This window comes from Lutra lutra, chromosome 2 (genome assembly GCF_902655055.1).
Source record: "Lutra lutra chromosome 2, mLutLut1.2, whole genome shotgun sequence".
In the NCBI taxonomy this organism is placed as follows: domain Eukaryota; kingdom Metazoa; phylum Chordata; class Mammalia; order Carnivora; family Mustelidae; genus Lutra; species Lutra lutra.
This window is the reverse complement of record NC_062279.1, coordinates 179,260,330-179,284,997: the sequence shown is the minus strand read 5'-3', so window position 1 is coordinate 179,284,997 and position 24,668 is coordinate 179,260,330. Positions and strand designations below refer to the sequence as shown.

Here is a 24,668-nt window from a genome sequence, read left to right as displayed (position 1 = left end):
AGGCAGAGCTGAGGAAATCACTCAGGAAACCTAGACTAGGGTATATTAGATTCTATAATGTAAGGACAAGGATTTTTGCCTACTTCCTATTGTATTCACAGAGCTTAGAGCTCGGTATTTACTTATTCAGTAGACATTTATTAATATATTATTTAATTAATATTTATCAACCAAAAAGACCAAAATAATGTAAATTATTAAAGTAAGAAGACAGGGAGAATCAATATAGGAAGGATAGTGTCCGTCTAAGTATTCTAGAATGAAGAAATGAGGATATAAATGGGAAGAGGAAAAATTTTTTTTAAATTTTTCTGAGCTGAAGGAAAATATAATTTCCAGAATGAAAGACCATACTTTATTCCAAAAATATGAATGAAGGGGCAACTGGCTGGCTCAGCTGGTAGAGCATGTAGCCTTTGATCTCAGAGTTGTGAATTCGAGCCCCACATTGCATGTAGAGCCTAATTAGATATATAAATATGTATTTTTATATTCATATATAAAATATAATATATAAATAATATATAAATATAATATATACTTATTTAAAATATTAAATATATTTTATATAAAATATAAAACCAAATATATAAAAATAAAAAATACATATAATGAAGAATTAATCACTACAGATGCATATTCTAGCAGAATTTCAAACCCAAAATAAAACTATGCTTAAAATCTTTAGAAAGTATATCTATATTACCTACAAAGGAACAAGAATCTGACTATCAGTCGTCTCAGCCAAACAGAAGGCTAAGAGGCAATGGAACAATGATTTTGGAATTTATGAGGGAAAATTAGTTTGAACCTCGAATTCAATATCCAGTCAAAATAGCAATCAAGTTTGAGAAGAAGTGAAAAATATTTCAGATCTTTAGGATTAAGAATGATTACATACTTGCAGGCATCCTTCAAAAAGCTTGAGTTTTTATTCCTGAAAAATAAAAAAGATAATCGGGACACCTGGGTGGCTCAGTGGGTTAAGCTTCTGCCTTCCTCTCAGGTCATGATCTCAGGGTCCTGGGATCGAGCCCCGCATGGGGCTCTCTGCTCAGTGGGGAGCCTGCTTCCCCCCCGCCTCTGCCTGCCTCTCTGCCTACTTGTGATGTCTCTTTCTGTGTCAAATAAATAAATATAATCTTAAAAAATAAAATAAAATAAAAAAGGAAATCAAGAAAGAGAAGCACATTTGGATTCATTATAATTATGCAATGAAATTTCTGTGCAATTCGTTCAAATAAAAACAGGAAGTCAAAGGGTTCTATAAAAACTTTCCTGAAGGAAAAGACAGATCCCATTCAATGATCTGTATAATTAAGATCTTGAAAATTTTACCAATATGACTAAACTTATGGGGTGTTTTGCTGCCAGTAATAAAAAAGTGGAGTTAGACACTCTTTGGAGAACCATAAGATGTATAAGAAACTCAGAGACCACATCTTGAATGCACTAAAATATAATGATTTTGAGCATTAAAACCTTAAAAAGTCCTCTTTCTTGTGGCACAATTTTAATTATGTAAGATTATATTGTCTTTCCAGTGGGCCCAAAACAGTACTTAGATTCAAATGATATTTACATATTTTAATAATATAATAAATAATTTAAATAATATTTATGCATAACATCAACCACGTTTACATAATGTTAATATTTTATGAAGTTGATTTGTTTTCAATTTTTAAAATCAACCCACAGTGGAAACACAGGAAATAACATTAAACTTGAAAAAAACGAAAAAATATAAGTTGGCGAATCAAACAATGATATGGCTGGGGTGCCTGGGTGGCTCAGTCAGTTAAGTGTCTGCCTTTGGCTCAGGTCATGATCCCAGAGTCCTGGGATCGAGCCCTGCATCAGGCTCCCTGCTCCATGGGGAAACTGCTTCTCCCTCTGCCTCTGCCTGCTGCTACCCCTGTTTGTGTGCTCTCTCTCTCTCTCTCAAATAAAAATAAATGATATAGCAGACAGAATTTGGAAAACACAACATGTGCAAGGAGAATTAAGGAAAATGTAAGTATACTATTTTCTTTATCATATGTAATATGAGGTCAATGAGTACTCATAAATTATATGACTCAAGAAATATTTGTTGGCGTATATTACTTGAAGTCATATATATAATACCAGAAGAATTATAAATATGAATAAATTATAAATAATATGAATAACAGTACTAGAAAGAAGAAAGGTAAAAATTAATATGATGATGCAAACTGAGTAGATACTGTCTGAAGTTGATAAATCAAGAAATAGAAATAAAAACATAATTTAGAGAAGCCATGATAACCACATATGAACTGAAAACATTCTTTTTTTTTTAAAGATTTTATTTATTTATTTATTTGAGAGAGAGACAGTGAGAGAGAGCATGAGCGAGGAGAAGGTCACAGAGAGAAGCAGACTCCCCGTGGAGCCGGGAGCCCGATGCGGGACTCGATCCCGGGACTCCAGGATCATGACCTGAGCCGAAGGCAGTCGTCCAACCGAGCCACCCAGGCGTCCCTGAACTGAAAACATTCTTTAACGTGCTTAAAACTGCAGATTGCAGCTGGAAGTTGAGACAGAGGAAGTAAGAAACTTTCATTTTAAAATGTCCTTTCAAACTGTCTTAGTATTTATATATATATATGGGGAAGGAGGGAGAGAGCGTTTCCTCTTATTGTTTTTCTATAAGAAAACATGATGTCTTTGAATCTTCATACCCACATTACCAACCAGTTCTTTTCCATTAACCAAATAAATAAGAATAGAAATTCCTCTTGGTTATTATAAGCCTTACCTACCCTATATTTTACAGCATGCTCAAAGTTTCAATGCACATTCTCTCAGTTAACCGACAGTGTAAGTTATTGTCCCCATTCTATAATTGCTGAAACTTTGTTTCAAATCAGTTAAATAGGTTCCTCCAATCATTCAATTTTTCAAAACCTGTGTGTGCCAGAAACTGTGATAGGCACAAGGAATCTAATGGCCAGATAGCTGAGTGGGAATGGACAATGTTAATAATAACATATAAATATACAATTAAAAAGGAGGTAGGTGATCCAAAGGAAAACATCAGTTTCAAGAAACCAATCTAAGCTAACCTGTTTTAAGTGAAGTGAGTGGAAGTTAAAAAGGCAAGGAAAGAAAAACAATCTGAGGGTTTTGAAGGGGCGGCGGGGGGGTGGGAGGTTGGGGGAACCAGGTGGTGGGTATTGGAGAGGGCATGGATTGCATGCAGCACTGGTTGTGGTGCAAAAACAATGAATACTGTTACGTTGAAAATAAATTTAAAAAATTAAAAAAAAATAAGTAAAATCTTTAAAAAAAAAAAGGAAGTACAAAATGCTCTCAGCATTAAAAAAAAAAAAAAAAAGGCAAGGAAAGGAGAGGTGCTTTAGAGAGAAAACAGACTGGGCCGCCCTCCTGAGAGATGCAGCATTGTCTAGGAAATGAACCATGGCTGCAGCAGCTACAGGAAATGGCAGAGGAGCAGCAGTGTTGGAAGGTAAAATTAGAGAAGTAAGCAGAACTAGACGATGCAGGATCTGTAGGCCATGTTGAAGACTGCTTCTTTATCCTAAGGACAATAAGAAGCCATATAAAGGACAAGGGGATATACTATGACTGGTTTTGCATTTTAAAATAAAGTAAATTAATAATAATAATAATAATTAATGATAATAATAATAAAAGAAGTAAATAAAATAATAAATAAATAAATAAAGTGTGGCAATCTGGGGCTAGGGTATCTGCATAGATGTTCGGTCTCCAAGGCCAGGGCTCTATTAGAATTACCTCTTGAGAGATAGCTTCCTATTAAACAAATACATCACTTACTTGGATTTGGATATTTTTTTTTCTCCAACACCATTATCACTATTAAATATTGCCCAGAACACTACTTTGCCCACAGAAGAAAATCAATAAATGCTGGGTGAATAAATGAATATATTGCTTCTATGTAATTTTTAAAGCCACTCTGCCAGAAGATGCCATCCATAGATCTCTTTGACTTATATTTCCCTTCCATGGAATATCAGTTATTTTTCTTCACCTGTCTCCTCTCACATGTAAGGAAAATGTATCTTAGATATTGTCAACCCACAACAGTGAAGCGATTTCTGTAAAATAGAGGAACAGTTTAGGAAAAGTATAAGGAAGAAAAGGGATTCTGAATTCTTATATAGTCATTGAATCTAAGGACTTCCGTGATTCGAGGATTATGTGAACTCTGTATTGGGGTGATGAGGGGAAAGAAAGAGAAGCAAAATACTACAGGTGTGAGGAAGTAGTAACTAGGGAGTGTGGAATGAAATAAGTTAACGAGAGGACACATAAGAAGACATACAAACACAGAGACACATACAAGGCCCACAGACGAAACATGCAAACAAGTACGCCGTTGCTGCATGGCCACAGGTGTTCACTCAGATCTGCAGGTATGCAAACCCTACCAGCAGTCAGAACACAGTCACTACACACGTGAAACAGCCAAGCCCCTAGCTGGGGGCAAGAGAAAGCTGGGATTCCCTGTGAAAGTTCCTATGCATGCGTGTGCCTTGGTGTTTCAAGTGATTATCAATACTTAGAGCGAAACTCAACACAAGCAAATGACATAAGGCACCTTTTTTTCTACTTCGAATATACTGAAATCCCATCTTCAAATGAAATATGGTCCAGTAGCCTTTGTCATGTTAGTCCTTGATGCATCATGTTACCGGTGATTTATTTACAAGGAATAACTGACTTAGATACCGATTAATCATTTCAGGTAAAGACCTCATCACATTAATTTGGTGGGAAAATGTTTAGAAAGCACCTTACATAAATACTCTTACATTTCCTTCTCAGCTGATGAGGTCTTGACCACCCACACACACTTAACAGTGTGCCAGAAACTATTATCCTTGTTTTTACCTTCCCACACATAATTCTATCTCTTCTTCCCCTAAGCTTGTTTTTCAGGTTGTAAAAAGATTGGAACACAATGTCTATTTCTATCAGCTTTGAAGACTAAACTAATAAGATATACTTCCAGCTGAGAAAGTGTATTTTAGAAGTTTGTGTTCATGGTTTATAATAATGAAATTAAGAAGAGTGGATCATTTGAAATGGATTTACATTTAAAAAAATCCCTTTTTTCACAAAGGAAACATCTTGTACACATTAATATGTAGAAATCTTTCAGCATATGAGACAGTCATTAATATATCAAACACTTCAAATTTTTCAGGATATTTAATGAAATATCAATAGTATATAAGACTGATACATATTTTGACTTTTATATGTACAGGATTAAACCATGAGTCTAAAATGTTAACTAAATTAACAAATTCTCTCTGAATAGAATTCCTATTAATAAGCCCAGATCTATAAGGAATGTAGTCTTTCAGGACGGGGTCTGTGATGGCAGGACCTGACCAAAGAAGAGGAAGATGTCTCTAGTGCAGTTTTCCCAAGTCCTTTTCAGCGACCATCTGTCTCCCTGAGCAAAATGATTCAATTGCCTGAAACACCAAGCAACTGCAACAACAACAAAATGGCTTCTTGATATTTTAATCCATGACACACACTGTATTTTATCCTTGGAGGTGCGTGTGAGTTGGGGGGGGTAGTTATCAGGAATTTCTGACAATGAAGAAAAACACCAACTCTGATTTACCTAAGAACACTAAGGAAATTCTGGAAGAACTGAACACCTAGTCTGTGAAAGGAGCAGGAACCAGGGGAGGCAAGAGAAATTTATAGACAATCCTCCTCTGTTCTCATTGGATGATTTAGACAGAAGATCTTTTGAAACTGTATCTTTCCATGCAGGAATAAAATTGCTGGAAGTGAGACATGCTTGTCCTTGGGTAGGTCACTTTCCTACTTTTGTAAACCTAAGGAGAGGTGAATTCAGGGGATAGATTACTGTAGAATTCACAAGAGGCATCACCCAAGAAGGAGAGGGTATAACCAAAACACAGAGGCTAGAGACAGAAAAGTGCTGCATTCAGCCTCCAAAGTGCCCCCTGATAAACCTCATGACTTTGAATAGTCCCCAGCACGTTAATCAGGACAGATCTCTGAGACCAGGAGAATATAACAGAAGTGAAGAGGATTTGTGACTTCCAAGTCAAGGCCATAAAAATCACTGGAACTCCTGTTCTGATCTCTTAGAGTGTTTACTCTGAAAAAAGCCAGCTTTCATGCCATACGGACACTCACGTGGAGAGCCCTATGGAGGGCCCCATGTGAAGAGGGATGGAGACCTCCCTTCCAGTCAGCACCAACCTGCCAACCATGGAAATGAACTACCTTGGAGATGGATCCTCCAGGTCCAGTCAAGGCTTCAGATGACTTCCACCCCAGCCAATGTCTGACTGAAATCTAGTAAGAGGCCTGAATTAGAACCTGCCCACTTGGAGTGTTCCAAATCTCTGACCCACAGAAACAGTGAGATAACAAATAATTATTATTGTTTTAAGCCATCAGAATTTGAGGTAATTAGTTGTATAGTAATAAATATATCATAAAGTGACCTTCAGCCACTAAGAGAAGTCTGAGAGGTTTATGAACAAGTCAAACCAGCAGAAATCAGAGTCAATAATAAGTCATCAATAAATATCATTAATTACCTATAAAGTAATGAGGCAATATTATATAATAGTTACTGGTATGACCTTGGAAACTAGACTATGTAGGTTAGTATCCTCACTACTCCACCGTGTGACCTTTGGCAAACTGCTTACCTCTTTGGGAGATAATACCATTTTCTCTAGTTTATAGAATGGAGATAAAAATTATATTTAATTCAAAGGTTAATTGTGAAGATTATATATCATGATCCAATAAAATACAGTTTTGAGTGGTAAGGATGTAATAACTTCTATGATATGTAATATATAATACATATAACTATATATATTACATATATACCTATATATGTGTGTGTATACCTACATACATATACATACATATAGGCACTGACATACATTTGTATATTCATTTAATTTTTTAAAAATATTTTATTTATCTATTTGACACAAAGAGACTCAGTAAGAGAGGGAGCACAAGCAGGGGGAGTAGGAGTGGGAGAAGCAGGCTTCCTGTTGAACAGGGGGAGCCTGATGCAGGGCTCTATCCCAGGACCCTGGGATCATTACCTGAGCCTAAGGCAGATGCTTAATGACTGAGCCACCAGGCACCCCTCATTTAATTTTTATACAACCTTATGAAATACGTACTACTATATTATTCATTTTACAGATGAGGAAACTAACGTATAGATAGTACAGTGTAGAGCATTCCTTCAAATCCAGATGGTTTGTTACCAGAATTTGCACTCTTAACTATTATGATACAGAAACTTCCAATTAATTAGGACATGCACCATAAATACTTGATATTATTGAGAAATTGGTTTTTTTAAAGATTTTATTTATTTATTTGACAGAGAGAGATCACAAGTAGACGGAGAGGAAGGCAGAGAGAGAGAGAGAGAGAGAGGGAAGCAGGCTTCTTGCTGAGCAGAGAGCCCGATTGGGACTCGATCCCAGGACCCTGAGATCATGACCTGAGCCGAAGGCAGCGGCTTAACCCACTGAGCCAACCAGGCGCCCCGATATTATTGAGAAATTGTGCTAATTGATGTTGGAAGTAATGCATCCATCATCTTTTTTTCTTATGGAGGCTGTATTTTAGATTAGAAAATGAGATTGATAATAAGAAAATCAGATTCGTTAGGAATATTTTGTCTTATAGAAAAAGTAGTATGTTTCATTATAAAGAATTAAGTTAATATTTATAAAATGGTATCTAAAAACTAGTAATGGGACAATACCTCCGCATAAACAAGTTCTTGATAGAATAATTACGTACATACATTTGGGGGCTCTACATAATGTACATCAAACATCCTAAGTGTGTTTTTGAGCTTTCAACCTTTGTCTCATTGCAAGATTGTCACCAGCATTTGTCACTGTTTTCCATGCACAACCTCAGAAGTCCTCCTTAAACTTCCCCATCTGTATTCCTAACTTGTTTGAATTGAGAAAATGATAGCCAAGCATGGTAAATTGAGTACTGTACTCAAAACTTCATGTCTACCCAGACCTCAGAATGTAATCCTGTTTTGGAAATAAATTCTTTGCAGATGTAATTAGTTAAGATGAGGTCATACTGGATTAGGGAGCACCCTAAATTGAATGACTGGTGATCTTATAAGAAAAGGAGAGAACACATAGAAATAAGGCCATGTAAAGACAGAGGTAAAGATTGGAGGGAATGCAGCTCCAAGCCAAGGAAAGCCAAAGATTACTAGGAGCTACCAGACATGGAAAAAGAAAGATTTTTTTTACTACAGCATTCCTAGGCAGCATGCTACAGTTAACACCAGGATTTCCAGCTTCTAGACTCCAGAACTAGGAAGATACATTTCTGTTTTTTCATAGTCATCAGACACAGCGTCAGGCCAGAGGCAGGGCGGGGCCCAAGCTCTCCATCACCCCCCCTCAGCTCTCCTTTCCCCCCACCATTCCCCACTGATTTTGCACCCCTCTTCTTCACACACACACACATACACACACACACCCCATTTCATTTTGGGGTCCAATACCTTATACCCCCTATTGTTGCCAAAATCACATGGGCTGAGGGCTACAGCTATATGGACAGACACCTCCCCTTACCTATACCCTTCCTGTATGTGGCTGGAAAACATTTTTTGTTTTGTTTTCTTAAAAAAAAAACAACTCATCAAATTAAGTGTCAAGGCAGTCCTAGGAAACTAATATGCTAACATTATAGAAATTGGGCTAAAAGGAGTCATAAGAGAAATTGGGTTAAAGAGGTTATTGCAGGAGGGTATTTTTCTCTCTCAGCGTGGGTGTAAAAACCCTTCCCAGGGGAAAAAATATGCATGTGTAGGGGTTTGAGGAAATATTCAGGAACTCCCAAGCCTCTACTTATTCTGGGCTCCAACTCAGAAGAAAGAGACTAAAATTGTTGTCAGGACAGCAAAGGGAGACCTGGAAACCAAGGATCCCTGCTTTGGCTGGTAATGACATAACTAGTCCCTGAGATCTCTTAAATTCTAGGAGAAAATAAATGTGTGATTCCATCTGAGAATCTCATTACTTGAACCAAATTCAGGTGATAATCCAAGGTCAGAGGCACAGCAGAGAGAATAGATTGACCCCAGTTGGGAGTCTCCAAGCGTCATGCATCACACATGAGTCAAAGGTCCACAGAACCACTGTCTCCACTGGTGAATTGTGCTTATCAGGAACAGCAGGTTAGATTAGAGAACTTAGTGGTATGCTCTTGGTAAATGAAAAGAAAAGAACACTCCACAATTGAATGTATTTGGAACAAGTTGTTCCAAATCCTATTATTTGTACCTCACTACTTATTATTAGAAACTTACAAGAAGAGAGAAGTAGCAAGAAAGTCATTTCTATGGAATTTGGATGTAATTTGACTTCTTTCTATAAAAATAACTAATGTTTCTTATTTCCTGAAATTCTTCAGTTGGTTTTTGATGACTCATAGTATATAATATAACATGAGAACATGAAAATAAGAGTTATTCCCCAAGCTTTGAGTAGAGAAGATCAGATGAAAATGGCCATTGTTCAAATGATATAACTTAGGCAAAGTGCCAGGAATATAGTGTAAGTACTTGCAAAAAATTAGTTCCTTCCAGTAACCTTAAAAATCTTTTTAAATTTTTAAATTTTCTTTTTAGTGTAACAGTCAGAGAAAGATTGTCTTGGCAATTCTAGAGTCTCAGAGCTACATATTCAAAAGAACATTCCCAAGTTCTTGTCCGTTGCCCTTTGAATTGTGATTAGTAGTACTGGTTCTAACAACTAAGATATATCATAAACTTTAAAGCAATTAGTGTTCCCTCACTTTGCTTTCTGCCAGACATAAACCCTCATCCCTTTGGAATTTCTTTAGGGGCTTATTTTTTTTTAATTATTTTAATTTTTCTCCACTAGAGGAAGTTTAAAAGTTTCACTTTTTTCATAAGACCCCAAAAATGAAACGAAACAAAACAAAAGCCTACAATGATGGTGATATATATATATGTGTGTATATATATATAGATATATACACACACACACACACACACACACACACAGGAATTTTATATATTTTTTCCTTTAGTTAATAATAATTATATATAGTGTTATAGTATTATATATTATTATATAGTATTATATGGTAGTATATATAGTATATATACTAGTATATATTAGTTATATATATATATATACACACACACAGGAATTAACTAAAGGAAGTCCCAATGGCCTAAACTGGAACAATTTGAACAACAAACAAAGTATTATTGGAATTAAAACCCGAAGTAAAAATAAGTATCTCTGAGTTCATACCAATATAAATAATTGATTGAATAAACAAATGGATAAGAAGGGACAAATCTCCCATGCAGGAGAATTTCAATAATTTATATAGACCCTGTGCCCTGAAGAGACTGAAGCATAACTCCCCTGAAGTGTGGGTTACTCAGTGACTTTCTTTCAAAGACTACAATATGGAAAGAGGCAGAAAAATAACTTAGTGGAGAAACCTGACAAATGCTATCTAGCCAGGTGATCAAGGTTAACATCAACCCTGATAAACATGTTGACAGTATATACCCTAGATATGAAGTGATCTCTGTGCTCTTCCTTTCAAAAACTCAAACTCAAGCTGGGTGATAACCCTACACAATACCTGACCAGGATTCCTCAAAACTCTGAAGGTCATCAAAAGCAAGAAAAGTCTGAAAAACTATAAAACTGTCACAGTTTAGAGAAGCCTAAAGAGACATGTCAGCTACATGTCATATCTTGGATACAATCCTGGAACAGAAAAAAAAATGTTAATGTCGGATATTAATAATAGAGGAAACTGGATATGAAGTATGTGGGAACTCTACTATCTTCACATTTTTTCTGTAAACTTAAAACTACTCTGAAGATTTTTATTTTTATATGTTGTATAATTTTTTATGTATTATTGGTCTCTATTCTTGGTTTCTTAGCTATAGCTAGCTAGCTCCTTCAGGAAGTTCACTCAGCTTAGCACCTCATTAAACCCCACAAAATTCCTATAAGATAGATTCTATTATTATAGCATTTTTACAGATAACAAACTCCATTTTATAGATAACAAACTGGAAAAGCTTAGATAGCTTACCATAAGACCTGTCCAAAACATGACAGTGATAGAAGTGGAACTCAGCCCAGTTCTAGAACTTATATTCTTCACCATTATCTCATACTCTTCCATCATGTGACAGCATATATACAGAAAGTATAAAACAACCCACATGTATATTTTTAGAACTGATAAATTATTTTAGAAGGTTACTGATTACATGATCAAAGTGGAATAATCTATTATATTTCCCTAAATTCCCATAACGAATTACTAGAAAATAAAAATATTGAAGAACATACTGCTTATGGTAGCATCCAAATTATTAGGTACAGGAATCAAATAGTAGATGTGTAAGACCCTCCACATAAAACAATAAAACATTACTGAGAGAAATTAAAGTAGACCTAGATAATGTAGGTATATAAGATGTTTATTCCTGAGGACACTTGATATTATGAAGGTATCGGTTCTCCTCAAACTTCTAAAGAATCAATACAATTATAACTCAGTAGGTGTATGTGCAACTTTAGAAATCATCCTAAAATTTAAGTTGAATGCAATGGACTTATAATAGTCAAGATAATATCAAAGATAGAAGAAGAAGGGGAAATATTTGTTTTAACACTTCATAGAAAGATTTATTTTTAAAGCAACACTGAGTGAAGATGTGATATTATGCCTGAATATCAAACCGGGCAACTAAAGTTTATTTAAAAAGAGCCTGGAAAGGGATCTATGCATATATGGAGATTTCAATTATGTCTCCAAAGGCAAAGGAAACAAAAGGGAAAATGAACTTTTGGGACTTCATCAAGATCAAAAGCTTCTGCACAGCAAAGGAAACAGTCAACAAAACAAAGGGGCAATCCACGAAATGGGATAAGATATTCACAAATGACACTATAGACAAAGGGCTGATATCCAAGATCTATAAAGAACTCCTCAAACTCACCCCAAAAACAGATAATCATGTCAAAAAATGGACAGAAGACACGAACAGACACTTCTCCAAAGAAGACATACAAATGGTTAACAGACATGAAAAAATATTCATCATCATTAACCATCAGGGAAATTCAAATCAAAACCACATTGAGATACCACCTTACACCAGTCAGAACAGCCAAAATTAACAGGACAGGAAACAAGTGTTAGAGAGGATGTGGAAAAAGGGAAACCCTCATAAACTGTTGATGGGAATGCAAGTTGGTGCAGCCACTTTGGAAAACAGTGTGGAGGTTCCTCAAAAAGCTAAAAATAGAGCTATCTTATGACTCTGCAATTGCACTACTGGATATTTACCCCAAAGATACAGATGTAGAGAAAAGAAGGGCCATCTGTACCCCAATGTTCATAGCAATGGTCACAGTCACCAGTCTGTGGAAAGAGCCAAGATGCCCTTCAACAGACGAATGGATAAAGAAGATGTGGTCCATATATACAATGGAGCATTATGCCTCCATCAGAAAGGATGAATACCCAACTTTTGTATCAACATAGATGGGACTGAAGGAGATTATTATGCATGAAATAAGTCAAGCAGAGAAAGCCAATTATCATACGGCTTTCACTAAGGAATAACATGGAGGCATTAGGAGAAGGAAAGGAAAAGTGAATTGGGGGAAATCGGAGGGGGAGATGAAGCATGAGAGACTGTGGACTCTGAGAAACAAATTGAGAGTTTTGGAAGGGAGGGGGTGGGAGGATGGGTGAACCTGTGGTGGGTATTAAGGAGTGGCACGTATTGCATGGAGCACTGGGTATGATGCATAACAATGAGTCTTGGAACACTGAAAAAAATAAATAAAGGTAGCATTGTAGAAAAATGCAAGAAAGACAGACTTTTCGACACATAGCTCTGAAACTACTACATGGATTATGGGCAAGAAACCCAAGATATACTTCTACTCCACATTACGTATAACAAAACTTACTGACATAAAGCTTTGATGTAAAGACAAACTATCAATTTTCAAAACATAATATAAAAGAATTTATCCTCATGACCTTGGAATAAGAAAAAGTTTTTTAAACAGGACACAAAAGCACTAAACATAAGAAAAAGATTGAATAATTGGGCTACATAAAAATGAACTTTTATTCATCAAAAGATATCATCAGGAGAGTCAAGAGCAAACCAAAGTACAGAGGTTATAGCACACATATCAGAATATGTAAAGAACTCCTACAAGTCAAAGAGAAAAAGCTAGCCAATCAAAAGGGAAAATAAGCAAGGGTGGAATGGGCACTTCAAAGAGAAGACAGCCTTGGGACGCCTGGGTGGCTCAGTTGGTTAAGCGGCTGCCTTTGGCTCAGGTCATGATCCCAGGGTTCTGGGATCGAGTCCCGCGTCCGGCTCCTTGCTTCGCGGGGAGCCTGCTTCTCCCTCTACCACTCTGTCTGCCTGTGCTCACTCTCTCTCTCTCTGACAAATAAATAAATAAAATCTTAAAAAAAAAAAGAGAGAAGACAGCCTCATGGCAAATATATATATATGAAAATCTTTTCAATCTTAGAAGAAATCAGAGAAATGCAAATTAAAATCACAAAAAAAAATACTACTAGAAACCCACGAATAACTAAAATTAAGATCTTACAACCATGTGCTAGCAAGAATGTACAGCAACAGGAACTAACATACATTGCTGGTGAGATAATAAACTGGGACAACCACTTCGGAAAGTTTGGAATCAGCTGCTAAAATTGAACATATGCACACACTATAATGGGAATTTCACTGCAAGGTTATATATCCAAGAAAAATGTGTGCACATGTGCAGCAAAAGATATCTACAAATATGCATATCAGTTATAAACACCTCAAACTGGGAAAAAAAAAACAAATATCTATCAACATTAGAAAGAATAACAAATTGTGGAATACTCAATGAAAATGAGCCAACTCCACATACATCAACAAAAGGAGCATATCTCACAATCAGAACATTGAGCCAAAGAAGCCAGAAAAAAATGAAACATTTATTTCATGGTTTGATTTATATGAAGTTCTACAACAGGTAAAACTATAGTATAGTGGGGGCACCTGGGTGGCTCACTCGTTAAGTGTCTGCCTTTGGCTCAGGTCAAGATCCAAGGGTCCTGGGATTTAGCCCCACATGAGGCTCCCTGCTCAGCGGGAAGCCTGCTTCTCCCCCTCCCACTCCCCCTGCTTGTGTTCCCTCTCTTGCTGTCTGTTTCTCTCTGTGTCAAATAAATAAATAAAATCTTCAAAAAAAGAGAGAGAGAGAAAAAAAAAAACTATGGTATAGTGATTAGAGATTTGTGCTCCAAGGGAAAAAAATTACAAATAAAAGAAATGATGTATTATAAAAGTCAAGGAGAGCTTACTTTGGGACAGGGATGGTGATCCAGGCTTTATAACAGTAGACATGATTTCCTGGTTGTTCACTTTGCACTTCATAATATTTCATTGATTTGCACATTTTTCTTTTATGTACTTCTCAGTAAAATGTATTTTAAATATAAAAATATAAATTGTTTTATTTTTTCATTTAAATATATTTTAGTTCTTAATTTAAAAGTTTTATAAGAAAAAAGGGATACTATAGTGTTGTTATTTTCTCCTTCCTGTCACAGGCTACAGGACATGAGACCTTTAGGATTCCCATCCCCAGGTAGACCTAACTTGCAAAATATCTAGTCAAAGCAAAAGTAAAATAGAATTTTATACTAGAGAAAAGATATATTTACCAAGGATGACTAGAACTTTAATTACAAATTGCACACGATTTCCAATAAAATCTTCCCAGAGAAGGCAAGACTATAATCACTCTCACTACTATACTGTGTCCCCATTGTGCTGTTAGACAGGATGGTAATTAACATGGTCACAACTATAACTGTCAGGCATGAAAGCAATGCTGAATGTGTTTCTCACCCAGCTGCTATCAGCATGGGGTAGAAGAATGAAAATATTGCCAAGAAATCAATCTCCTCCATCAAAACTGAGCTGACTCTGAGCAGTACTTCAGTAGTTTCCTAAGAACAAACACAACTTCAACTAATCACTGCCCAGAAAATTAATACAGAAGCCTCTATTCCATACTTTACCTATGGTTTATGTGCAGGTGTTTTAAATGCCTGCCAAGAAAGTATGTAAGGTATTTCAGGAAGCAGAAAAGAGGTAAACAGTACTTTCCTGAATATACAAAAGGAATATGTTAACTGTCAAAACTAGTTATAATCAGGACCATTCCTTTACTTGTAAGACGTTTTTATTACATGAGGCTTCTCTAGAAATTAAGAATGAACGCTATTTCAACACCACCTGGGCAGTAGTGCATTATTGTTATGGGAGAAGACATCAGATGGCAGCATTCTTCAATAGAACAGTGTGTGTGGAAGACTAGCCAAGAAATTGACTGAAGTGGTTCAATTTGGCTAGTGCCTAGTTGATTTTGGCTAGTGGCTGACTCTAAGGTATGCAGGGCCCCAAACCAAAAAATCAACTTCTTCTGCATGATCCCTTTCAATAAAAACAATCTGATTAAAAATGTGTTATAAAAATTCATGGATCTGGGGCACCTGGGTGGCTCAGTGGGTTAAAGCCTCTGCCTTCGGATCAGGTCATGATCCAGAGGTCCTGGAATAGAGCCCCTCGTCTGGCTCTCTGCTCGGTGGGGGGCCTGCTTCCTCCTCTCTCTCTCTGCCTGCCTCTCTGCCTGTTTGTGATCTCTGTCTGTCAAATAAATAAATAAATAAAATCTAAAAAAAAAAAATTCATGGATCTGTGAAAGATATGTAAAGTAGGACTGGGCCCAGGAAGAATTTTAACTGCAGTTCAAGGCTGAGAAAGTCTTGTCCAAACTGGTCAGGAGCTCTAAAGGCAGTATTGGCTATCATCACAGTGTTCTTTGTCAGGCCAAAATGGCCAGGTGTTAGATAACTCATTTATTCAGTTACCAATTATGGGCTTCCCTAGAAAGGGTGTGACCTGGGGTGGAATAACTTTGGGTAATTGAGGCAAGTCCTGAGGGAACTGAAAGCTGGAGGCTGTCTCCTGACTGTAATGCACACGGCTGAGCAGGAAGTTCTTCTCTGAAGGGATATCTCCTTAACACATCTCTAAGTCACCATTGCCCACCCATGGAACTACTGGTATGAACTCACAACCATTCAGAGGATAGCCTCTCCAGGATTGCTGCAGGCCTCTTTTCCTGAAGGGAAACTTAGAAGAGAAGGATATGGAAGTTAGTCCTAGGAAGGCATCCAATGCTTATTATCTGTCTCCTTTGCTATCCATTCCAGAGTCCCCTCACTCTGAGCTACCAACCCTACTGATCTTGATAGCTGTTGTAGTCATCTTAGGCTGCTATAAAAAGTGCCATATATTAGGTGGCTTAAACAATAAACATTGATCTCTCAGAGTTCTGGAGGTGAGGCAGTCCAAGATCAAGGTGCCAGCCAATTCAGTTCTTGTTCACATATGGCCACCTTCTTGCTATGTCCTTACATGGCAGAGAGAACTCGGTAACTCTTATTATTATTATTATTAGGGCACTATTCTCATCAGGAAGGTCCCATCCTCATGACTTCGACTACATATAATTATTGTTCAAAGGCTCTATCTCTAAATAGTACAGTATTAGGGGATGGATTTTCATCATGTGAAATTTGGGGGGACACAATTCAGTCCACAGCAGTGGCTTACCTGATGTCATAAAGCACACATTCATCTCCTAGGTCCCTGACGATGGTCATTATGCCCAGCTAAGGTTTCTTTATCTTCATTTGTAGTCATGACAGGGCAAGATAGAATAAAGAGGCATTCAAATAGATCACTTTATTTTACACAAGATCACCTATATAACCACAGAAAAGAGAAAAAACACTGTTACTACTACTGGTGGGTGCCTGATTACCTGATTATGTAGTTTTTTGTGTCTTCTGACTCTGTGTTCAGTCCTGGGTATAACTCTCAATCTATTTTATGATGTATTATTTTTTTTTAAGATTTTATTTATTTATTTGACAGACAGAGATCACGAGTAGGCAGAGAGGCCTACTTGATCACAAGTAGGTAGAGAGGCAGGTAGAGAGAGAGGAGGAAGCAGGCTCCCTGCTGAGGAGAGAGCCCAATGTGGGGCTTGATCCCAGGACCCTGGGACCATGACCTGAGCCGAAGGCAGAGGCTTTAATCCACTGAGCCACCCAGGCGCCCCTATGATGTATTATTGTTGGTATTACTTGACTTTATGATTTGGTAGGAATTAGAGGACCTAACTCATGATAATTAGTTCTGTCCATATGGCCACTTGTAGTCCCTAGTCAGGCCTAGTAGTTTGTCAAGAGTTATTTTTCAAAAGACATTAAATATCCTGAGGAAAATGTTCTTAGAATCTTAGAGGAGCATATATGATAATTCTACCATGGGTACTTGACACAAAATCAACCTAGGACCTTCACCTACCACTGGTATCTCCAACACACTGGTTCCAACAGATTGCATATTCCAAAACGCAAGGTTTGTACCACAAAAACCAGGCTTGACCTGGTAGGACCTTCACTGCTCTGGCCACAATCAAAGCTAGCAAAAACCATTTTTGTTTCACTCCCTGAGTATGAAATATGCTGCCTCCAGAACATGAAGAAACCCATCAGGCATTGTGGTTTCTTATTCCAGGTAGAAGAAGCAATTTGTAATATCTATCTATCTATCTATCTATCTATCTATATATATATATATTTTTTTTTTTTAACTTTGAAAGCGGATATACTGGCAGGCCCTTAACACCAAACCTCTAAAATTTTACTCAAGTGGCTAGACCCCTGAATCTTCTCAGGATTTAAATCCTACCTTCTGAAGCAAATTTCTCTTATCAGGCCTATAGCAAAGGTAGCTACCTCTTGCTCATCCCAGCAGATAAACATATTATTGATGCAATGAATCAATGTAATCTTCAGGATATCAGAAATGGTCCAGACATTGTCAGACTATATCATGACAGAGAACAAGAGACTTAAAGTATCCATGGAGCATATCCACCACATATCATGACAGAGAACAAGAGAGTTAAAGTATCCATGGAGCATAACTATGTAGATATAGGCTATATTAATCTCTTCTAGAAAGGACACTATCTCTGGCATGGTGGCTATGGTAAGAGCTACTATTTACTTGAGCTTGTTGTAATGCATGGTCATCCTATCATATCTGTCTACTTTCTGCAATGGCCAGACTGGTGAATGAATAGAAGTACCACCACACCTTCATCTTTGAGATCTTTAATAATAGTTCCAACCTCCTCTATCCACACTCCATCTCCTGTAAAGCTCTATTGTTTTTGGTTTACTATCCTGGCTGGGGAGGGCCATTTCATTTGGCCATTACTCAATATATCAAAGACTCAGAGTATGATAGTGTCAACTGCTAAGCATGTCGATTCTGATTATATATTCAGGGGATGGATAAATGACCATTCAGTGGGTCTGCAGACGTGGTGGGCCTATCATAAGCTGGACCTTGGCTGGCATTCCATTTTTCATCTGATCTGATATGGTCCCACTCTAATGACAGGCCATGGTGACAAGAGTATCAAGGTCAATTCGGACCCAACATCCAAGAGTTCTCAAATGCCTGGGTATGCCCCTTTATCCTGTGTATCGTTGTTTGAGTAAAGAGCCAGAAGTAAGATCGAAGAAGTAGTGGAGGAATAAATATAGTATGTATTTGAATCAGTGTTGTAGCACACTTTTTTCTGGAGGCTTGATGAGTTCTTCAGTCAGTAGTGTTCCTGTCTGAAAACCAGAAAATTTTTGTGGGGTGGCTTTCTCAGCCTCCTGTTTGTCCATTCTTGTTTTCTTTTGATTATTTGTATTTACCAATATTTTAACTGGATGCCCATATATATTTCCCTTTGTGATGTTGAGTTCAAGTGACCATATTCATGACTCTGTGTGTGTCACACTCCCTGGGTTGCCATTCCATGATTATAATGAATTGAGACTCTGACATCTAGTGACTAAGCACCACCACCTGCCCTTCATTGTTTCAGAGTCCTCTTATCCTCACAGTCATTCAGGGGGCAAGTTGTTAATGCTTCTCCTACATTAAGCCCTTGCTATGGGGGACAACCACCACTAAACATTTTTAGGGATCCTGATACATTCACCACCCCATTCACCAGCTCATTGTGGCTCAGTAAATGGTGTGTCTTTTAAGCTTTCCTATGGAAAAATCTGGAAACTTCTCTGGCCATACATAAGAGAAACATTCCAGTATTTCCATTTCCCTGAGCCTTTTAATCTCTTCCTCCACCATCTGCCATGGCAGTTATGGTATTTCGGCTTCACTCAGCATGGGCCATCACTTTTTTCATACTTCTGAGAGCCATCTGAATAGCAAGTTCTCTCTATTCTCTGAGACTTCTGCCAGTGTTGATTCCTGTATTTTGGGAAAGCACTTCCAAATCAATAAATTCTTCTTTATCTAATTTTATGTTAAGGACCTCTTTGATCAAAAAATCTCAGAATCCACATCCAAGCAGACTCTCCCAAATCCTGCTCCTGTATCAGTCCCAGAATGTATATGCTAGAGGTAAGTTATCACTTAATCCTAACTATATTTGTGAAAGAAATGGCCATGAAATGAATGAATATCCTGGGGGTGGGGGAGCACATGTTCCCTTATGTACTGTTTTATAACAGAGTCCTAGAAGAAAGAACTGGACCCCCATCTCCAGCCTCAGTATATTCAGAGGAGTCTGGGAAAACACAACCTTGAGGAAAATCCCTCAGATCTCTCCCTCCACTTTGTCAGGCCTCCAGGTTTTCCTAATTAATGTCCTTATTTTGCTATAACAAGCTCAACTTGGTTCAGTTTTAATCATCCTTAAGGTTTAATCCTTGATTCTCTACTTTCTTTACTGTTTAGACGGGCTGAGAACTTTTTTGTCTGCAATAGAAGAGGACTTTTCACTTGACATCTAGTTTTCTATCACCTATTATTTGCTCTCATATCTTCATTGTCTTTTTGATGAGCACCAGTGGAATTTAGCAATGACTACCCAATACCATTATCTGAATATCTACTATTTTCTCTCTACATCTCAAACTCCTCATACATTTCCTTTCATTCTTCATCACCACACATTTCCTTCCCAATTCATTACCAGTTAAAACTCAAACAATTGTACTTCCACCTATAATGAGTGATGAGCACCTCACTGTCACTTAAGCTATGAGTGATTAAGCTCCAAAACTCCATCTTAATCACTGACTCTCTTAGAACATTGCTGGTCCCAACTGTTAGAAGTTTAGTTCCTTAGAAGCAGACTATGGGATAGTCTGTAGGTTAAAGTTGGTTACTGGAGATTAATACTTGAATAGAAAATGGGAAGGAAAAAGGACTAGGTAGAAAGCAAAGTAAAAACATGATACATATGAAAAAGCTTTAGCCAATACAACAAAGATCTCTGGAGCAAAAACTGTCACAATTTATCACATTGAGCCAAAAATGCATATACCTAAGGAATGGATGACCTTAGAGGAGTTTTCTCCCTGCAGTTGAGCCCAACCCTGAATAAAGTGAGTTGTGAAAGTTCTTGGCTGATCGCATTGCCTGCAGCTGGGCAACAATTCCTACCTTGAAGAGGGATTAGGGTGGCACACCATTTTTTGTCTACAATAATAGATTTAAATTCAGGTATAAGAGTAAATGAGTCCCTGTTAAGAGCACAATAATGAATTGAAGAAGGATAAAATTACTTTAAAAAGTAGGAAGAGAAGGGAGCTTCCTCAACCTGATAAAGAATATTCATGAACAATGCATAGCTAACATCATATTTGGAGATAAACTCTGAGAGCACTATAGAGTGACTGGGTGGCTCAGTCGGTTGAGTGTCTGGCTCTTGATTTTTGGCTCAGGTCGTAATCTCAGGGTTGTGGGATTGAATCCCATATTGGGCTCCCACTGGAGTCTGCTTGGAATTCTCTCTCTCTCCCTCCTCTGTCCCTCCTCCCTCTTGGGTTGCTCTTCCCCACCCTCCCTTTCTCCCTTTCCCTCTCTCCTTCTCCCTCTCTCAAACAAATAAACGAGGAAAATGATTTTAAAAATAAATAAATAAAATCTGGAAGCATTCCACATAAGGTCAGGAAGAACACAAGTATATTCATTCTTAACTCTTCTATTAAAAATTGTCGCCAAGTGGGGCGCCTGGGTGGCTCAGTGGGTTAAGCCTCTGCCTTCCGCTCGGGTCATGATCTCAGGGTCCTGGGATCGAGCCCCGCGTCGGGCTCTCTGCTCAGCCAGGAGCCTGCTTTCCCCTCTCTCTCTGCCTGCCTCTCTGCCTACTTGTGATCTCTCTCTCTGTCAAATAAAAAAAAAAAAATTGTCGCCAAAGTTTTTTTCAGATAAGTTATGCAAGAAAAATAGATAAAAGTCATCCAGACATTTAAAAAAGGAATAAAACTATCTTGTTTCATAAATAATACTCTCTTATATACAGTAAATCTTAAGGAAACTACCTGTATGTTTAATACATGAGTTAAGCAAGGCTGCAGGATACAAGATCAATATACTAACACTAATTTTATTTATATACACCAGCAATAAACCTGAAAATGATATCCACAAAATAATTCTATTTATAATAGCATCAAAAAAGTAAAATACCTAGAAGTAAATCCTATAAAAGAAATATAAGACTTACACATTGATAAGAAACACTGTTGAAAAAAATTAAAAAATACCTAAATAAATGGAAAGACATTCCATGTCCATGTATCAGAAGACTCAATGTTATTAAGTTGGTAGCATTCCTGAAATTAATCTAAAGATTCAGTGCCATCCTTATCAAAATTCCAATGTCTTCTTTTAAATTTGAAAAGTAAAGCATAAAATCCATTTGGTTGCAACCAAATCAATTTTGGGGTATCTGTAGACACAGTAACTTAATAAATACTGCAATTTTACATTAAATGAAAGATATAAATACAAAATAATTTGTGCTGGATGATTTATTTAAATGACCCCAAGAACAGACAAAATGAATTTAAGGCAGTAAAAACCAGAACAGAAATTACTAATTGACCAGAAGCTAATGTGAGGTAACTTTTTGGACTGATGAAACTATTCTCTAATTTGATCATTGTGTCAGACACATGTCTGCTAACATTTCTCAAAATTTATCAATGTATGTTTAAGATCTGTGTATTTTACCTTATGTAAATTATACTTGCGTTTTATAAACATATAAAGCCAATCACCTAATGATCAATTTCCTGAATGTCAATTCTTTTTTTTTAAAGATTTTATTTATTTATTTTATAGAGAGAGAGATAGCAAAAGGGAACACAAGCAGGGGGAGTGGGAGAGGGAGAAGCAGGTTCCCCGCCAAGCAAGGAGCCCTACGCAGGGCAGGGCTTGACCCTAGACCCTGGGATCACAACCTGAGCCTAAGGCAGAGGCCTAACAAGTGAGCCACCCAGGTACCCCTTGAATGTCAATTCTTCAGCTGAAGGCTGATCTTCTTCTCAACTTCCCTGAATCTGACTTTGCTATTTCATATGCAAATTAATGGACTTACATTAGGAAAGTAGCTATCCCTCTATTTTTTTTCACACCTACATTCTGCACCTGACTCAGAAGCTCTCAACCTTAAACCAGGTTTCAGACAGTTTGTGGCGGTGTCACACTATGCTATAGAAAGAGGAGTAAAGGCAGAGCAAGACATGAGGACAGGAGATAAGAGATGACAATAAACGCCCCTTAAGCAAAAACTTGAGCTGTCATGTATAAAACATCTATACAGAAAAAGAAAATGTAAAGGCAGTGCAGCAGCAGAGGATGGGATCAGACAACATAAGAGGAAAACTAATCCTTCAAAAAGTTATTAGAAAAAAGTTTTAGAAAATGCTTCATCATTTGAACTCAAAAGATGACCCCCTATAACTTCAGTGTTTCCAAATGTAAGCATAGGAAAAATACCTTTTAAAAAATATTGTTTTAAGTTTTTACTATATTCAAATTTCAGTAACTCTTGGTGATTTTTAAGAATTCCCTTTCTAGATTCCCCCATCTCTCCTTGTTTATTAAGTAAATTTGCCACCATGATGCTTTTAAAATGTCTCAAGCCTTTATAGCATAACGTAATATGTACGGTTTATACCCTGTAATACTATGTATCTATTTATGTCTTACTACTTTTTCTTGTGATGAAAGTGATTGTATTTCTGTTGACATGAACTTTTTTTTACATCTAATGGGCAAATATATATCATACTTCATTTAGTCTTGTATGAAAAGTAGCAAGGCTTTTTTCAGATTTTTGCTTTCTTTTACTTTTTAAAACATGTTTTCAGTATGCTCTGCCCTGAAGAGATCTTATCTTTCAGAAATTCACACAGACAACTAAAAGATGTACTACAACCCCATATCAATAATATAACTGCAATTTGGATGTTTGGATTTTCTTAGATGGCTAAATGACACAGAAAATTCAATTTACCACTTAGATTCTAGTTTTCAAGACAGTAACCATATTTCACACTATAAAAGCAGTACTTTTTATAGCAAAGCCATAATCAGTCATCATTTTCTTTACTTTTTGAAAAATATTTTATTTATTTTTAGAGAGAGGGAGCATGAGCAGGAGGAGGGGCAGAGGGAAAGGGAGAGAATCTCAAGCAGACTCTTAGAGCCTGATGGGGGACTGACTTATCACCCTGAGGTCACCGCTGGAGCTGAAACCAAGATTCGTTCAACCTACCAAGCCACCCAGGCACCCCTTTCTTCACATCTTTTATGACAAGCTTTAAAACTGCTAAGCTCCAATCAAGTAATCTCAGCATTACTTGATTTAATTACTGTTGATTACAAGTAAGCCCTTTAACAATTTAAATGTTTCCTGATTTAAAATATATATATATATATATATATATATATATATATATATATATACATATATATATATATATATTTGTCATTTAACTAATAACATTGGGGGCACCTGGGTGGCTCAGTTGGTTAAGTGTTCAACTCTTGATTTCAGCTCAGGTCTTGATCTCAGGGTGGTGGGTTTAAGTCCCACACTGGGGTCCACATTGGAGGTGGAGCCTACTTAAATAGAAACATTAAAATTTCCATACTTCTAGTTTTGTTGGTGTGTTGTACAATTTCAAAGACTATAAAATTAAAAAGGAATAAGGGAGGGGTATAATTGCAGTAACTATAACAAACCACAAACATATATTCCATGTAATTCATAAGAGGAGAACAAAAGATTATCAATAAACATATGGAAGAATTGTTCCCCTTGAAAACAGATCTACTTTACACTAGCTGGGGGAAATTTAAATTGGAATAAACTCTATTACATTGGAATAAGCCCTTCATTGGCTGCATGCAAGAAGAGCTTTGAAATTATTTATTTTCTGTGAAATACCAACTCCACCTCTAGTGATGTACCCAAGGAATAAGTGGACAACAAGCACAGAAGATGATCACAGCAGATCTTTTAGTAATCTAAATGTCCATTATGTGGGCATTAAAGTAAATT

General features: G+C 37.0%; 1 long non-coding RNA gene across 1 annotated transcript; it reads right to left on the bottom strand.

The window, feature by feature from the left end:
* Positions 1–2,570: 2,570 nt before the first annotated feature.
* On the bottom strand, positions 2,571–24,235 carry LOC125093687 (uncharacterized). Its single transcript, XR_007125318.1, has 4 exons — positions 24,120–24,235; positions 17,013–17,025; positions 13,426–13,427; positions 2,571–2,583 (listed from the first exon to the last, which is right to left on the bottom strand). It is a non-coding gene; the product is annotated as an uncharacterized LOC125093687 (long non-coding RNA).
* Between the last annotated feature and the right edge of the window lie 433 nt (positions 24,236–24,668).